A 6,000-nucleotide genomic window follows, 5' to 3' on the forward strand; every position below is an offset into this window, starting at 1 on the left:
TACCAGAGCAGTTTGTTACTCTTGAAATCCCAGCAGAGTTTCTAGCAGAATGGAAACGCACAGAATACACTCATATCTATTTTGGAGTTATACGACTTGCTTTAAACTATCATGGCACAGTTGGAAAGCCTGTAGTTGCAAGAATTGCATTATTGGATTCCAAATATTTGGAATATCAAAATGCATGTATAGCTACCATAGAAGCAACTTTGAATTCTGGTCTTGTTATGGTCAGCCTTTTTCCAAATTTCATAATGGCTTTGGCAGACCCCAACTTGACCACAACTTTGAAGGTTCAAATTCAAATTGCCAGGGCACCGTAAGTAGCATCAGCTATTGCCGCAACTCTTCATTATCAGATTGTCTATAGAATTCAAGATCATGCTTTTAATCTTTCAAGGCATGGGACAGATGACTCCCTACTTATCTAGGTAAACACAAATGACCAGCCTCATTGTGTTCATGTTCTAAGGCAGATTCCTAAGAAGGAACTTATCAAACTACTTCCAGAAAAATGGATTACTAGCTATGAACGGCTTCTTGAGCATAGCCAACCAATTCAGTTAACTTCAAGCAAGATTATATCAAAGGGAGATGGAACAACTGAGATCAAGTTTGATCATAGTTATCTTCACAGTCCAAAGAACCCCAATATTTTCCCAACTCAGCTGATGATGCAACCAGTTGAAAATCCAGCAAAGGAACATGATCTAGAAGATTCGGATTGTTATTGTCCTTTTGTGTGAACCTGGTCTAGAAAGAAACCTGATACAAAGTTTTTCTGCTGATGGAAAACCTTTGTACATGTTTAAGGACAAGGTAACTGGACATTGCCTTTGAGATCTAAGCTGCCCATGTGATCTTTGTACAGATGACAGATTGAGGGTCTGGATTGATGGTATAGACATGTCTGCATCAAAGCCAGGAAAAAGGAAAAAGAAAAAGTCTACTCAAGACGAGTTTTATAAAAGATGGATGGAAGGAAATCCAGATATTGGACCACTTGGAGAAGATAATGGTAAATATGTTTACCTTGTTGACTATTCACCCTACAAATCTCCTCCAAAAAGACAATATCCTCCAAAACCATGTAAACTTTCTTTTTCTCCTTCATCACCATCCTTTTACACCCCTCTCCTTCACAAAATTCAAATTCCTCCAGAAAACAAAAGTTTTTCTCCCAGCCATGTTACAAGAAAATAAACAAATAGGTTAAGAAAAACCCATATTTCCTTGCTCCTAAAAAACCAGTATCTACTGTATGCATGATGCATTCCACGGCATCATATGATAAAGATTTTCCACCTCTTGAAGAGTGTTCTGAGAAAAGTTATACTCATGCACTAAAAATACCTTCAAAAATCCAGACTGATATCTCAGGTGCACCAGCCAAAATAAGTGCTGCAGAAGCCACTCTCAATTGGCAAAAAGAAAATGCTATTGCTCAAAACCATGTTTTGAAAAGAATTGATTCAGATATCTCAAATGTTGAAGCCAAGATAGATGACAACACCAACATGGTCAGAGATCTAATTCAACTTCTATAAAAAAAATTGGATGCAGTAGCAAGAGAACCAACAGCACCAGGACAAGATTTCTTTTCTCATCTTGCTCAAAGAGAAAAGAAAATCCAAAAATTAAAAGACCAAATCAAGACTCTTTAAGATACGGAAAAAATCCCTGAGCCCACCCAAAGAACAGAAACAATTGAGTTGTTTCCTTCTATCAGACAGAAGAATCCACTCTCAACAGAGAGAGTACGAATAACTTTTCCATAATTTTCAAAACGTACCAAACCAAGTACGTATGAAATTTTTCTGGAAATTAAAAGACAAGAAGTTGAGAAAAAGAAGAAAAAATCCACTGAAGAAACCAAAGCAGCAAGTGAAAGTAAAGCATATCAAATGGAGAAGAAACTTAGAAAAAGACCAGTTTCAGAGGAATCTTCACCAAGATCACCTCCTCCAAAACAAGTCTCAAAATCCCTAATAATCCAGGAAGAAGATCAAAATCCTTTATCAAAATTTTTAAAAGATTGTACAGAATCTATGATTCCTAAGATATCAACTTTACAAAATCCAGAGTCAAGCACTGAAATTGGTTCAGGAAAACATTTGGGATCATCAGAAGAGTCTGAATTCTCATTAGACAAACAAACAAAAACAGAAGATGAAGATTTGCAGAAAGCATTTCAAACAACTAAAGTTGAAGAGCAAAGCGATGATGAAATATAAGATATGCTAGAATCATATTCTACACCATAGAGACAGATGCCAAAAACTTCCATAGGAAGAACCACTTTCACTCTTGATGATTTGCCAGCAGCAAAATGGCCAGACAGAATCTAAGAATTTCATTCTTGGCTAGAAACTCGCAAGCTGACTAAAGATAGCAATTACAACATTCTCATAAAATTTGTTTCCAGATTTACAGGAATGTTAAGAGATTGATGGAATGCTATCGATCAACATAATCAAATGCAGTTTCTAGTTCTTCGAGACCTGGCTCAACCAATCAGAATCATACATCAACATTTTGTAGGAAACCTTGAAGACTTGTTAACACTAAAGAGAAGGGAATTCTACAAAAGAAAATGTTGTTCGTATGACAAGAAGGATTTGGCAAGGTATTTCAAAATAATGACCAAATTATTTTGTGCTTTAGGCCTAAATCCAAATCTCAAGCCAGTCATCCTTTCATCTCTTCTATATCCAATTCAAGTTGCAGTCAATCAAGCTCTTCAAAAGCAAAATAAAGACATTCTCCAAATTACGGTTGCAGAACTTTAACAAGAAATCTTTATTGCCTTAGAAGACATTTGCAACAGAAGAAAGATATTCAAAGATTATCTCCACGGTGACAAAAGAATTGACAGAGCCTGTGATGATTCTTATTTGAAGTACAAATGTACAAAAGATCAGTTATGCGACTGTCGCACAAAAAAGAAGAAACACTTCAAAAAACATTCTTCTTTCCCAACTTCAAGAAAGAAAAAAGTCAGGCCTCAATGGAGATATCTTACAAAGAAAAGAAAGTCAACAAAACCTGATCGTTGCTACATCTGTAATCAAATGGGACATTTTTCAAAAAATTGTCCAAAGAATAAGAAGCAAGCTAAGCAGATTGCGCAAATGGTGAGACAATCAGGAATCAGAATACAAGAAGAAGATATTGAATATGTTTGCTCTATTGAAGATGAGCCATCAGATAAAACAATTTGTGCTATTCCTGCTTATGAAATCAGATTATTCTGATATACAGATGATGCAAGCTAAAGTTCAGTCTGTTGACACAGTCCCAATTCCTCATATACTTGTTAAAGTCTATTTAGACAAGTATAGTTGTAACAGCCTAATTTTCAGTGATGTCGGAACAGTGATTCGAGATCACTAAATCGGACAAATGAGTAGGAAATATTATTAATTTAGTGAGTATAAGTTAAATGTGAAATTAGGAAAAATTTTGAAGTAGTGAATAGTGTACTAAAAATAAATATTAAAATAATTAAAATCGAAAACAAGGTATCGAGACCTCGAGAATTTTAAATCTAGCCATAAATATTTTTATAAATATTTATGGAGTGTTAATAAGTCAGTATTAAAGTTTCGTCAAGAAATTTTAAAGTTCTGATAGTTAATTGAACAAAAAGGACTAAATTGTATTAAATGCAAAATTGTGGGAAATGATTAAATAGCTTAAATGATAAAAGAAAGAGTGTTTAAAAGGAAAATAGACCCAAGGTCTCTTTGGGCTGGACGGAAATGGCATGAAATCAGCAAGAAAATAAGGAGAATTAAGGGAAAAATTAGAAAATTGCAAAATTTACTTAATAAAGCTAGGACTAATGTGGAATTATCTAGATTTCTCTTTATTTTTCTGCATTGTCATCAGCAAAAACACCATGGAAGAGTTCCCTTAAGCTGGTTTTTCATATTTTTACTTCAATTAAGTTCAATTCTTGATTATTTCTTGATTTTTTTGTGTTTTTATGACTTTTACAACTAGGTCCACTTGTTAAATTCATTAGTTTTTGATTCTATGAAAGAAATTGAAAGTTGCTATGAATATGTGATGGAATTATATGATGATTTGGCATGAAATTAGAGTTTTAAATTGTTTATATGCTGATTTTATTGAAAGAATTGAATAGAAAGTGAATGTTTGGGACCTAATTGTATAAGAGTTTGAAGTTAGAGTTTTATGTAGAAATTTTGAATTTCAATAGTTATGAAATAACTTATAATGTCTAGGAAAAGTATTAATTCAAAAAAATTATCTTAATTGAGGGGTTAATTGAGCAAGGACTGAATTGTATGAATTGTGAAATTTGGGGCAAAATAGAAATCAACATTTTGCACTAAAACTGTTTTGGATAGCAGCAGTAGTCTAACTTTGAAAAATCATTAAAAATTGTAGAAATGGAATTAGAGGATGAATAAAATATGAAATTAAATCTTATTGAGTCTAGTTTCTTATAGAAGAAATGATGTAAGCAATGGAATTGTAAATCATGAGATATGATAAATTTTGTGAGACAAGGTCAGAATGATTTCGGGTTCCCCTGTTCTGACTTTTTAAAATCATAAAAAATTTTATAAAACTAATTATAGGCTTAAATTTATATTTTTAGAATCCTAAATGAGTCTATTTTCAAGAGAAACAAACAGGAACATCATTTGAATCCTGTATGAGGAGATAATTAATTTTTAGTGAAGAAGGGTCGAAACTGTCAGACAGCAGAATAGGGGAGAATTCAATGAATAAACTGTATTAATTGGCCCAACCAAAAATCATGAAATCTTTATGGTAAGAAGATATATGAGTCTAGTTTTAGGGAAATTTTACGGATCTTAATTTTGAGTTCCGTAGCTCCAGATATAAATAATTTAGTGACTACGACATGGGTGGATAGTCTGAATATTCACATAAGTAATTAGTGAAAATTATGGATAAGGTTACTTACAAGTGTGTTATTTATACCAAGGATGAGGATGGAGAGGAGGAGGAGGAAAAATATATGAATGACTCGTGTATAAATTAAACACATGCCCGATTATAATCGGTAAGTGTTGGATTAGAAATGATATAATGTTTTATGTGGAATATTTATTATGAAATTATGATTATCGTTATAATACAAAATTTGTACTTGTGAGTTTATATGGCTAAATTTTAGTGATTATTTGTTAATTTTATGAATTTCATGATGTGTTATTTCATATGTATCGATGATAAAATCGTGAATAATGTAAAAGCACGAAAATTGAATAAATGATCAAATTGAGCATTTCAGTTCAGTGACAAGATGAATTGAAGGAAAAGACCATGGTTGGACCATGGCAACAAGTGATAAGTGATAGCTTCGGCTACACTTATCTGATCAAGGATAAGTGGAAGCGATAAGTAATAGCTTCGGCTACACTTATCTGATCAAGGACAAATGACAAGTGAAAAGTGGTAGCTTCGGTTACCTGATCAGTGAAAAGTGGTAGCTTCACACCGATCGATGAAAATGGTAGCTCCGACTACCTGATCAGTGAAAAATGGTAGCTCCGGCTACTTGATCAGTGGATAGTGGTAGCTTCGGCTACAAGTGACAAGTGATTTTCGTATAAGACCATATCTGGGATATGGCATCGGTGTGATATATGCTACTATATGAGACCATATCTGGGATATGGCATCAGTGAGATATGTGATTCGTGTAAGACCATAGCTCGGCTATGGCATCGATATGTGATATGTGATTACGTGTAAGACCATAGCTGGGCTATGACATCTATATATGAAGATGTGTAAGACCATAGTTGAACTATGACATCGAGTAAACGAAGTACTCAATTCCGTAAGACGTTCACTAATTTGACAAAGTTTGGTAAGTGTTACATGGAATTATGTGATACAGGAAGTACGAGTTGATAAGATATGAGTATAGAACTTGGTTGATAAATGAATTCATTTGTGATTATATAATTGTTCATCTTGAATGTACTGTCCATA

This window comes from Gossypium arboreum, chromosome 12, assembly GCF_025698485.1.
Source record: "Gossypium arboreum isolate Shixiya-1 chromosome 12, ASM2569848v2, whole genome shotgun sequence".
In the NCBI taxonomy this organism is placed as follows: domain Eukaryota; kingdom Viridiplantae; phylum Streptophyta; class Magnoliopsida; order Malvales; family Malvaceae; genus Gossypium; species Gossypium arboreum.